This window comes from Fulmarus glacialis, unplaced genomic scaffold, assembly GCF_000690835.1.
Source record: "Fulmarus glacialis isolate BGI_N327 unplaced genomic scaffold, ASM69083v1 scaffold23051, whole genome shotgun sequence".
NCBI lineage: Eukaryota > Metazoa > Chordata > Aves > Procellariiformes > Procellariidae > Fulmarus > Fulmarus glacialis.
The window spans coordinates 14,551-27,886 of record NW_009192487.1 but is presented as its reverse complement, the minus strand read 5'-3'; the positions used below and the strand labels follow the sequence as shown (position 1 = coordinate 27,886).

Here is a 13,336-nt window from a genome sequence, read left to right as displayed (position 1 = left end):
CAAAACAAGCCAAGGTCTCTGGGCACATGAAATACATGCCACAGCCAGTTGGGAAGCTTTGGCATCTCAAAGAGAAGCTGAGCAAGGATTACAAAAAGCAACCTTCCACACAGAGCCAGCTTTGCCTTACCGGCTGTCTCCAGCCTACAACTGCATCAAGCTTATCTACTGCAAGATATGCTGAGATCTCCTGGGGTGCTGAGCTATTCATCCACAGTACTTCTTACTCTCTAGCAGTGCTGTCAGCTCACACCCAACAGGCTCGGAAAACTTCTGCGCCTTCCCAGAAGCACCCTACAATCACACCTCCCCCTCCTAGAAAACCCCTTTCCTTCACATACTCTTTTGCCAGGCGCAGAGCTGGGGCTCGAGTTCCTGGTCCTTCACCACGCTTGACTGCTCTTCCAAAGCAAAGTCACTAGGACCAAAGCCTTGGAAATAAGACTGGAAATAGACAATTGAAATTAAAATGCTTCCCACACGAACATCCCTGCTGAAACCGGTTCCAGAAGGCATTTCCCCCATCCTCTATACAGACTTGCTACCCTGCTCTGCCTACCACAGCTAGGGCTGAGGCCAGCGCAGGCTGCCCAGGCAGATGCTCCCAGGGCAGCACTGCCACACCAGGAGTCATCTCCTGTGAGCTGGCAGAGCGCGAGGGATTTGGTACTCGCTGTCCTTCCCAAGCAGCACCTTGAAGCAAGGCTCCCGAGAGGACCGAGGTCGTGCAGAAGTACTTCACAGCACTGGCAGTAGCACCAGTGCCTTAGCTACAGTTTTGTCCTCTCCAGTAAACAGAGCCGGAGTCAGATCTCAGCAGAGATGCCAAGACAAGGAACTCCTTCTGCAGCTGTGGCCAAACAAGCAGAGCAGAAAAATGCCTTTTGATCGTCGTAACTACAACAGCATTTCAGTCTGGTAGAGTCAAGAGAACAAGACCGCAGCCCCTAGGAACAGGAAAACCACATTTTCTTGTCAGACAACCACAACTGAAGCCTCCACTCGGCTGAGGCAGGCAAGCGCAATCCTCGCCCTACCCAGAACCAGCACCAGGTGTCCGAGACACAGCGGGTTTGTTTTAGATACCCGACTTCTGGCATTTGGTCAGGTAGGGAAGAGAATTTGCAAGGTCAAGCCTTTATCGGGGAAGGGAAGGAAACCTCAACGTAGTAACAGGTTGTCACTGTGATGGCAGCATGGCTGCTGCCCCCAAGGAAGTGAACATCCATCCGTTAATGGTGCGATTTGTATGGAGCCCAAACACACACACAGAGTTGGTCCCACAGTTTTGCAGCAACCAGTCCCCATCTGTTCTCTCCCCTGCCAGCCTTTTTTAAAAAAAAATAAAAAAATAAAAAACCAGGAATTTAAGTGTGCGTCCATACCCTCAACACTGGGCATCTGAACAACTGTCACATGAATGTTGTAAGTTTAAGGAGAGCACCAGCCTGGCTTCTAGCCATAGATCTCCCCTTTTCTGCCCTGCATGGTCCAAGATGCAGTGCTCTCCAACACACACACACACACACTCTATACCAAGTCTCATCTTTCTTGAGACAAAAACCAGAATCAACATACCAGCTGACCAATACAGTAGTTTGCCGCTGATGCAGAAGGGATAACAATGTACAGATTTTCTGAATGAAAAGAAAGTAGGAAAGTAGGATTCATTTTCAGGTTGGATTTTTTGTTTGTTTTCCTCAATAGCAGCCTAGCCAAAACCCTCCAATATGGAGGACAAAGGAAAGGACCCCTGCAAGTCTACTACTAATGTCGCTGTTACGTTCTAATCTTTTTATTTGGAGGAGAAACTGTGAGTATGGAAACGAGAGCTTTCAAAATAGAGGATTTTACAGGAAGGCATGACCAAACTTGAGAAAAAAATTCACTCCTTTATGTCATACGACCCAAACAAGCTACTTATTTAAGCCTCCCTGAAGAACCCTATAAAAGTATTCCCAGGCCAGTACTCAGAAGATGCTGCTACAGAAGTAGAGAGTGCTAAGTTTTAGCAAGCAGCTATAAAACCCCAGTAAACCCACAGGCATGCTCCAATTGCAATTCTCCTTCTGAGAAACTTTGCAGCCTGATACTTCAGGAAGTTAACTCATCTTCAGGGTACCAGCACATGGGCTGAATGTTTTTCCCAGTCACCTTTACTGGTAGAACTTCAAATTTCGATGAACCCTTTCCCAACAGCCGCACTGCCCTCGGTTCTACTTCCAACAGCTGAAGGTGGCAGCTAGTATAATTAGCCAGGAAAAAAACACAAGACACTAGTGGTAATATATAGCGAGGAGTAGAGGAGAGCACAATCTTCTCACTCAAAGAGTGGTCCAAATGGTCCAATAATATGATTTACCATGAAAAGACAGTGACTGTATTGAGGTCAGATACTGTGACAGCACCACACTTCTCTTCCTCAGTAACACAGTGAACATCTTTTCATGGTATACAGTGCCAAGGGAGGCAAAGATCATAGGGACACTTGTTACCCCTGCCATCCCATTCAACAGATACAAAATGAAAAAAGAAATAAGCTGCAAAAGCCTAATGTGAGTTTTAGAAACAATGGAGGTCCCGGAGCACCAAAAGAGCTTCCTATGGGAGGCAGGGAACTCTTTTCACAAGAAAGGAAAGACTTAAGCTGTTGCTGAGGCTAAGCTTCTTCCCAGGTTCACCGTATGCAATTCTAGGATGCATTATTGCAAGGGGTCAGCCTAGGTAACCAGAAAGGCTATCTTCCAGCCCCCTCACAGAATAGCAAAGGGGAGTTTGTTAACATGCGGCAAAGGTACGTTGCTCCGATTACCTCAGCCCATCCATTGGGACGGGTACATGAGCGTACAACAAGAGCAGCTTCAGGGGCTGCATCTGAAAGAGAAGCTTGTGAAAGCCTGAGCATGCGGCATGACAAACCTCTCCCCCAGAAAGCTGAGGAAGCCAGCTGCCCAGAGAGCAGGCTCCAAAGCAAACCACTCACATCCTCCTACGCCAAGACCGCCTCTCCAAGACGAACAGTGTGTGTGGGGGGTTGTTTTCAACACTTACTCACCATGCAGATACCTAGCAGAACCACTAAATCCAAACAGTATACTTGCAGACTAGCCAGTGGACAACAGCAGCTTTCAGGCACTAACAGCTTGGGCTGGATTTGAACCAGTTCCTCAGACACCAATAACCACACGCAGATGCCCCAACAGCCCTCAAACTAGAGAGACTCACTTCCCTTTGATCATATGTAACACAAACAGGCGAAGGCGCTACCTTCTCATCAAGCAGAGAGCGAGCCCTTGCTACTAGCAGCTCATTGCCCCAGGGTCTGCTCAACACAGAGAAAAAAGATGACAGCAAAGGAGCTGCCCGTGCCCAGCCATGTATCCACCATGTCTCAGGCACCCACAGTGAACCGAACCAACGCCTGGCCAGACATCCACACCACAAGCTCTACCCAGCACCCTCAGGAGCCAGTAGTAGTTGAATAGGATCTGGAGAGCAGCAGCTACTGGATCCACACGCTAGAGCTCAGAAATGGGTTTTGCAAGCGCACTGCCAGCACACCAAGCAGTCTGCCTCCACGCCACAGTTTTGCAAAGTGGTGGGGTATCCTCAAGGGAGCTAGTGAGAATACTAACTTGCTTATTTAGGAGAAAAAAACCCAAACAACTACCGTCTGCTCACAGTGAAGCAAACCTAAAGCTGTGAAAGATTTCCTTTATCTATTGAGCAAACTGGCAGGTTGGGAAGGCGGGCAGCGAGAGAAGAGCACAAAGGGGACAACTTAAGTGAAAAGACGATGGGAGGAAGCTGCTGCCGAGATGTCCCCACAGCATGGTAGATACAGGCACACCAGACAGACACAGGTGCCAACAGAGAAGGGCAAGCCGGCTTCCCCGGGCATCTGCGGATGTTGCACCCAGCTGCCAGCAGCCCAAGCAGGCTCCACTTGTCCGCACCCAACTCAACACATGACCGATTTGAGAGAGTCAGGGACACTACTGAAGTCGATCTTATGGTTAACATCTCCATAGCTGAGCAGACTACTGAGGCCAATGAGCCCCATGGAAGGAAACCCGCATGACTCAAGATAATAGTTTAAAGTCCTGTCTCAAAACTGATGATCTGACTCTACACTAAGCCCACAACACTGAACTGCCATGGGGTACACCATGTCCGGCTCTGCACCTTGACTGATGTGGCCTGGGACATGAGATTTGTCCCTCATGTTTGGGCCACAACTGGTCTCCTGTAGGCCTGCTGGGTAGGGGAGGAGAAGCAAGGACTTGATGCTCTCCTTTCCCCAAGCTCAGCAGAGGAGCACACATTTGTAGACAGCCATGCATCACAAGGACTGCTCCTGCTCTGCAGGCAGACTGCAGCAATGCATGTGTGCAACCTATCTCCTCATGCACGCAGCAGCAGGACTGCTTTCAGTGAAACATCACCACCATGAGAGGATGTTGTCCCCATCACACCTTTCTTCTGCCACCACAAGTCTTTGTAACCTTTAAGCACCATAAAGGCAGCTAAAAAGACCACAGGAATTGAGCTGCGCTAAATAATCCAGGAAGACAGACAGACACACAAACTATATAGATAATATATAGAGATAAATTACCAGTTCCACCATTCAGATCCTTGTGCAACCAGACAAGATTTCTTTGGGAGGGGTGAGGAAGGATCAGACAGTTGACAGAATATTTTTTTGCAGCAGCATTAGTTCAAGAAGTGATGTGAATCTATGATCAAACATTTATGTAATTGAGGGGTGTACCGAGCACTTATGGGGGAGGCTTAACCTCTTTCAAAAAGTTTCTACCCACTTGAGGTTATATTTAGGATTTAAGGAGTTTCAAACAAGTCGGGGGGACAGGACGACACCAAGGTGTGCTTTACCTTCTGAACACAGGAGTTGGGAGCAAGACCAAGAGCTTACCCTGCATGCAAGAGTGAAACGGGCACTTAGTGCAGCCACGTAAGGGATGAAATACCAGACTCCCCAGGGCCCTGAGCTCCGGCGCACCCATTAGCCTCCAACTCTAGCCTGTGCCTCGCTCAAGCACCTAGGAACCTTGCAGCAGCTGGCAATACACGGTACCCTGAATTACCAGTTCCAGTCCCTGGGAGTAGCATAATCCATGACAGCGATGCATTTCCTCTTCCCAATATACATGTATGCTATACCTCTGATTGGTCTGAGCCTCAAAAGAAAAAAAAATATGCAGGAACTTGCAGGTATGGCAAGAAGTTTGTAAGAGTCTACATTTTCAAAAGATATTTAAAGCCTGATCATGCATCAAATAAGGCCACAGTCTTTAGACAAGGAATTCTTCAAGTTACATTACTAGTTATGAAGTAACTAAGGGTGGGGTGGGGGTTTTAAGTGAAGGCTAAGAAATGCAACTTTAATTCTAAGGAAAGAACAGAAAGAAAGTGTTCAAAGCTTCAACTGGCAGCAAAACTCCAGTGCTGTAATAGGACTTCACATTTAAATGCTGCCATGAAACAGCAGTATTCAGCTCTTGTTCCAACGGCAGCCTGGTAGGGTCCTCTCAGGAAAGAGGACCACCTCTTACTTGATCCCCAGCAGGGGACAGGATTAACATAGCCAGACTTTGAATGAAGTTTGCCATTTGAGTCAATACAAGAGCTGTGACTTCTTCTAGAATTTCTCTCACAATACCTTGGAGCATTACTTCCCTGCAAGCCTACACGGACAGGCCTGAAGAGGCAGCATCAACTCTACCCGCTAGCAGACCCTTGCACACAGAGGAATATCAACTCTCGAACTACAGCCCAGCCCTCCCTGAACAGCATCCCTCCACCACAGGGCATCCCCCACCCAGCTCCACCCCAGCAGGCTTCGCAAAAGCAAGAGCCGCCTCATTTTAAAGCCAGCACCCAGCAACCCTACAAACAATGCTGGGGCTGCAGGGACATGGTGTGCAGTTCTGAGCCGAGCATCAAAAATCCAGCCCCAACAAGGATGCAGGCAACCCTCTGCCAAGACTTCGTGAGCGCAAGCCAGAGTTGTCAGCCCCCGAACCGCAGCTAAGGTCCTTACTGCTGTGCCGGGAGCCTGTTTTGCTGTCAGCTGGGGAATAGCTCTCCCCAAACTGTCAGCTGAGGTCCTTACTTGACCTAAACTGCACAAAGGGAATTTAAGCACAGAGGTTCATTTAATAGGAGCGAGTGCTGGAAGGGGAATCAAGTTATAAGCGAAAATACTGCCCCCAGTTTTGTGAAGGAAAAAAAAAAAAATTCTTTTATTACCACCCAGCTCCCTATTAACTCTTCCTTATTCCTTCGGGGTAGGGTCAGGAATTAGCTTCCAGTCTTCTTGGACATATTACTTGGTTGTGCTGTACGAGAACTGTAAATTCCCAGTTTCTTGCACTTTTAACAAAAAGTGAGCCTCCTCCTTTCCCTAAAGGGCGCACAGCTCACTCCTTTGCAGAATATTTGTATTTCATCATTCACCACAAGAAATGGATGTCAAAGGTTGAGGGGGTGGATTTTTTTTGCAGCATTTGAAGATAAAAGTATCTTCACAGCCACAAAATTTGTTCAGCAGCTTAGGGAGACCATCTGTCTCCGTGGGTGGTACACACAGGCGATTTGGAGGGCACTGACAGCAGGGGAAAAGAAATTACATGACAAACCCCTTAAGTACAGGGTAGGCTGGAGTGCATGCTGTTCTTGTATTTCTGGGCAGTGTTGATTTTGAAAGACAAACCAACACGAAGGGAAATCCCTTCAGATGAAACCAATGGCATTTCCTCCACACCATCTCTTTCAGAAGGACGAAGCCTAGCAGCTCCCCATCAGGGAGCAAGTAATACCGTAGTAGCCAGGGGGATTAATGATTGACAGCAGGCCCTTCACTTACAAGTAGGCTTGTAAGCTTTTAAAGTATTAAGTATTCCAAAAATGTGAGACAGCTCCAGGGTATAACAATCACCCTGCACCACTCGCCATCGCTGCCTGGTGCATTTGCAGGAGCGCAATACGACTGGTACCTGGGCTCTGGTCTAGTACACTCAACTCCATGTTCCTTCTGGTGAAAAGGAGAGGAGAGGTGATGTGTGCGCAAGGGGCGGTGGGGGTGATCAAAGATCAAGAAAAGTATATGCAGAAAGGCAAGAGGCTAGGAAAACACGTTCCTTTCAGAAAAGCAGAGCCTTCCCAGGCTTTGGAGACAGGCTTTACCACATCAGAAACTCCCAGATGAATTGTGCATGCAGATACTGACAGTCCATCTTAGACCTTCCCCTCCCCTCTAATGAGAAGCACCTGGCACTCCTGGAGTCTTCTGTTCCCTACTGTCACAAACAAACATCTTCTTAATGAGGTGTTGCTCTGACCCAAGTAAGATGTCCTATCTGGTCTTTACTGACAACACACCCCATGCACCATCAGACAGAGCCTCGTAAAACAGAACAAGGTACCGTTCCCATAACTCATCTGGAGCATCAAAGGAGACTGCTCCCTGCTCAGCAGGCAGCAGCACACAGTTTTTTTCACAGGCTACCAGAAAACTCCCTTCTGCAATTCCACAGGTACCCTCACAGCATGAGCAATCAGGTGAACCGCTTTCTGCGGCACCATCCTCCTGGAGGCGAGGCAGCAGACACAGGCAGGAGGGGGAAAGGTATGGCCTGTGACTAAGAATGACTAAGAATGCGGTTGGAAGTCTTTTCTCATTAAGTCATTATTAGTTCAGCCCCAAGTCAGAGCTTCCTTCCCTACTCCATGGCATGGGGTATTTGAAGGGTGTTAATGCTCAACTGCCCATGCCACACAACTGTGGACAGAGAGTTCTGCAAGCTCAGGAATGGGAGCATTGAGAAGCAGCCCAGCTGCGGAGAGGATGGGTTGCAAAAAGGTTGTTGTAAACACCCAGTTACGTGAAGTGCTGCTGCAAAGACACTGCCTTGGAGGTCACCAGTCTGACACCTCTCAGTTAGTGCTAAAGAAGCTGGTCTGGAGCAGACAGCTCAGCTTCTTCAGGAGCTTCACACTTGCAGATGCAGTTAACACCATTTAGCCTGCTATCCCAAAACTTCTTGGGAGGAGAGACTATTTAATGCTGGTGCTCGTCAGGTTTGGCGATGGACGGGAGGGAGGGACAGTCATACAAATGCTCATCAGCGTGCCTTGTACAGATTTCAGGACAGAAAAAATGCATTCAGGAACGAGGCTAATTTCACACAGGCTCGAGGTTCTGGCGACAGAGCTGCTCTGCAAAGTCGCTAGTCTGTGGAACATGCTGTTCTAAGAAGCTCTTGTAATCAAGGCAGCAAGACAGTTAATAAGATGTTTTGCTACAGAACAAGATAAAACCTCACCAGCGCAATCTCTTTCATCACAGTGTTTATCACTATGGAAGATGGTGAGGGTTAAAGAAACCCCAAGGAGAAAGGAGGGTCAGTGTAATTCTTCTAGTCCCTGGGAATGCAGACCAAGCAAACTGCACACAGCGTAGAAGGAAGAGCGCACAAGCCCAGAGTGCCTCCAGCAGGATTTAGCTGGGCAGGTACAGCATTGCACCCATGTGCACCGATGCTTGTTCTGCAGTCCCACTTCTGACCACCTAACTGGAAACAGAAATAGCCCACAAGTGTACGGGATCAGTCACACTAGGAACAAGCAATGCAATTGGACGCACTTTATGAAGTTCTTTCACCAGAAAACACCAAGATTTCAGCAGCTCTTGCCTCAGGCAAGTGATCCAGTTTCCTAAACCCATGGTTAAGCTGATATATTTCACCATGCTAGAAACAGAAACAAAGGTGTCTGTATGCCATGGAAGCTTTCCTTTTGGGGGGTAGGGAGATTTTAGGACAGCATAACCTACAGAGAAGTGTTGACACAACTACAGGTAAGAGCACTCTGTACAGTTGAAATGCTGACCAGGTGTTCTTCATTAGGAAAATTTCACCCTTGATAAGGGCAGGCATATTTGAGCAACACCTCATTGTTGAAAGATCAGATTGTGAGGCTTACAAATGCAGTCTAGAGTATGAAGAAGCTTATTCCCACTCCTTAGCCCTCTACGCACTCCCTCACTAGAGAACACGACCCCAGTGGCACCAAGGGATACAGGCAAGAGAGTGCTCATCAGATTAGAGCAGTAAATACTGACAGCCTAGAGATCAGTTTTATAACCAACAGGTTCAATACATACAAGACTGCCGACCCAAAGCAGCTGGGTCAAAAGTGGTATCAGCTTCCACCATGCAATTCTGTTTCAGTTCTGGTTTGTATTAAAGGTAAGGGCTCACGCACCACCTAAGAAACAGCTACTCTGCTGCCTCCAGTTCAGCTGGGAGACAGGCTGAATGTTTTCCCCTTCCACAAAACATGTATGCATCTAGTTTGTTTTGTGACCATGTGCAAGCCACAAGATTTCTCAGTAAGATATTGATAGTTCCTGTAGGGAAGGTACAGGCTCTTCAGAGACAGGTACTTGTTTTGAGGAAGCAGCTGCTCCCTTCCTGGATTTTTAAACCGCAGTTCAGCAAACATCCATCCAAATGCAGATGGGTAACACAGGTACAGGCAATGCTCTAACAAACTTTTTCCATACAGAGCTGCTATTTCTGAGTACTAAGCTTCTCTTGCTTCGATGGACAGAGAACATCAGTTAGCTCACAGCCGTCTGCAAAAGCTGTACCCTGATTCCAAAGGCGTACGGAGGCCTCCCCACTAGATTCCTAGCCAGCTGGTTCATACAGGCAAGCCCGTGCCAGGAAGGACAGAAAAACAGACTGAAGCTCTCAGTACTTCATACAGCCCAACACATGACAAACTATCATGGCCCTGCTCCTCATATCCCTACTGCAAGGCTGAGAAAAAGGAGGAGAAAGACTCACTCTCAGACATTTCTAACCTCAGAAAAACCAAGACTATACTGGAGCCCAACATTCAGTCTAAGGTCAGTAATTACCACATGTGTTTGAAGCCATTCATTTTCTTGAGCTGTCTAGACTAGCAAAGCTCTAGGGTGGGGAAAGTGTATTCACTGGAGAGGAAGGGAATACGTTTAGCACCCTAACTACAGAAAAGGAGGGGTTTCTCCAGCAAGATCCTTCCTACGTAGTTTCTGAGCCATCCAGAAGGTACTGAACTGTGGATGACAGATGCCATCAGTGTCCCTACCCGTAGGGACAAACCAAAGCCTCAGCTGCAAATCCAAGCCTCAGCTCACAAAACTATCAGCCTTCCAACTGAGAAGTTATCTACTGTGGTCCTCCCCCACTTTTGTTTCCCTTTGTTGTTGCTTTCAAAAGTCTCGCCAGCATCCCCACCCAACCTCTCTCATTTTCCCAGGCTTGACCTTTCTTGCACCTACTCTATTCCCTGCTCTTTACCCATATGTACCGCCATAAAGCATTCCCTCTGCGTGGCAACTCTTCCTACCAGGAGCAGCAGAGCAGTCAGTGAGCTGAGACTTGGCACCACATTCATTGGGGCTCCAATGTAATTTTTCCCTCCTCGCCAAGCTCCTGAATCGATGCCAAAGGGAACGCTCGTTTTGGCAGTCAAGTCTCCCAGAAGAAAAGTTACAGCCAAAGTGCTGGGGGTGGGACCAAGTCAGCCTATTAATAGGTTGATTATAATATGAATTTGGGGAACTACTCCCAAATATGCTTACCCTCCTGGACCTAGGGCCCTCAGGGGTGGAGTGGAATACCTAACTCAGCACTTTCAGCTTCTTTGCTGCATCTGGAGCCAGGGAGGGTGGAAAATCCTGTCTGTACCCTGCCTGGCAAAACCATGGTTTTCCAGAAGGGTGGCTGAGCTATTGTTTTCTTCCCTTCCCCCCAGGAAGCCTGTTTTCCTCATACTTATATAGCACCTCCCTCTGCCTCATCAGAAAAGACCTAGAATTTGAAAGCTTCCACCTTGGATTAAAAAGGTTGATATCAACAATTTTCCTGTGGAAAATCCAGAGCTACTCCAAGAAGCAACACTGAACAAGATAAGATGTCTCAAGAGCCTTCTTGCCACCAGCTTCTCCGGAGCACACCGGACTGTTGAGGAAGACAGACTCCATGGACAGCCAGGGAGCAAAACTTCTAAGATGTCTGTGAGCATGAAGAGGACAAAAGGCTGGACTGAGGCAGCAAGGTTTTGATTTCAGGAGGCAGCCAGACTGCTATACCTGTTAAAGCATGCTTCCTCCTTCCAGGTGGCAGCCCACAACCTATCTAAGATCCATTTAAAAGTGCTGGGGTGAGCAAGCATGCACAGTGGCAAATGGAGAGCCCAGAGGCAGCAACAAGTAGTATATGCATGCTCCATCATAGCTACAACCACCTCTCCAGCACACCCACAAGGCTGCTTCTCCAGTCTTCCTGAATAATTCAAACTGCCCTTGCATGTCTCCACATTTTCCCATCGACAGACCTCCCACTCCGGCCCCATGCCTCAGCCAGAGAGCCAACCAGAGGCAGAAGGCAGCCCCCTGTGACCCTGACTGACATTTCACCGACAAGCATGTCAAGACCTTTATGGAAACTCTGCAAATTATGCTGCAAAGATGTTCAAAAGTTCCCAAATTTCTCGTGTTTTACATGAACATCCCACAATCCTAAGCCTTTAGAAGCTGAAGGAAATACCAGCTACATAAACTTCTTAGAGTGTTTGTCACGTTGGGGCCACACTCCATAACAAGACCAGCAGATCTTACCATTTACATGCAAGTAACTCTCCCTGTTGCTTGGGGGGGGTTTTTGGTGGGGAGAGAGAGAGAGAGAGAGAGAGAGAGAAAATGAACTCTCCCTTAGCTGGGAGACACTTGGCCACTGATCAAACCTACACAGTTTTACCTTTACATTAGTAAAGATGGAAAGACACACAGGCTTCAAAACACGTGTCAATACACATTATACTCATCTGTCAGAAATTAAGGAAAAAGCAACACTAGTTTACCATTATTAGACACGCTTAATGAGACTCTCCTGTAACACAAGACACTGAAGCATCTACATGCTGTATGGTTTGGATTCAACACACCAAACAAAATTGCAATCAGCTTGCCAACAAATTAATTTTCATACATCTCAATTTTCACCCTAGGTTTTACAACTCTTTGCTGCCCTCGCATCACCCAAGACATTTCAAAACCTTGCTGCAGAGAGAGTATTGGAGAGAACACTGTTTCTAACACATGTGCTATTAAATATTTAGGCCTTGATTCTTGAGCAAATTCTTTGCCTCCAATGGCAAGATTACTTACATAGTTAAAGCCAGACTTTGGCAGGCATAGGATCTTAATTCCCCTGAACACAAACCTACAATCTACCACAAAGCAACCAGCAAACTCTCTCAAACCAAGCCTGCACACTGTGTTTGTATATATAGGTACATACATACATGTACTGAACTTTCTGTGCAGAATTCACTTATGAGAGAACTGCCCTGGCACACCTCAAGGCACAAAGCTGTGGCACAGGGCAACTCTTCGGTAGTCATCTCTCCATCTCCCTAGTCTTAAAGGCTATGCTGCATCTGTCACTTACCAAAAAGGAATTTTTAAGTTTAAAAAAAAAAGAAAAAAAAATGGTTTCACAAGAAAACCAACAGAGATTAGTTCATTTTTTTAAACCCTGAAGGTGACCTTTCATTAAGTCAATGGGAGCACTTCCATTACAGAAAGGGGCTCTCCTTCACATTTAACAGAGAAGAAAAATACAGCAGAGTCCAGACCTAGTTCACCCAAAAGGCCTTGAGTTCTTCCATTAAGCCAGAAACAACATCCAGGAGTCAACTCCCAGACTTGAGCTTCAACCACTAAATCTGCTTCAAAGCAATTCCATTGCTAAGCTAATGGCTGCAGGAGACTGTTCCTACATCCACTTAAACCAGCAGACACTAATCTCTCCATCTGCAATAGATACACATGCCATAGGGGTCTGGACAGGATAAGCAGAACAGATGTTTAAGCGCACATACAGCCTGGGGAATCATCTTCAGAGCTCAGCTGCTAGCTTCACAGGGCACAGGAACTAAGAGATTTCTAGAGAGCTTCACAGGACATGGGAACTACAGAGACTGAGACACCTGTCCTTTCTTGTACCTTTGCTGAGGGAAGCATTAACCCCAGCAGGAAGGTGGAAGCAGGCATGTATGTGTCATACCTACAGATACTGCACAGCTCCCAAACACTCCCAGATACATCTGACCCAGCAAACTGATCCACACCTATGACAAAAAGAGCATCATGCTACAAAACCAAACCAGGAGCAGCATAGCGCTACCAAAAAAAGCGCCTACATGTGCCCCAGTACTCATTAAAGATATGATTCCTAAATGCCTGAACTGCTGGGAG

At 47.2% G+C, this 13,336-nt stretch overlaps 1 protein-coding gene across 1 annotated transcript in view; it reads right to left on the bottom strand.

The window, feature by feature from the left end:
* The window catches only part of VANGL1 (VANGL planar cell polarity protein 1), a 31,840-nt gene that overhangs the window by 12,010 nt on the left and 6,494 nt on the right, over positions 1-13,336 (bottom strand). The window lies entirely within an intron of this gene.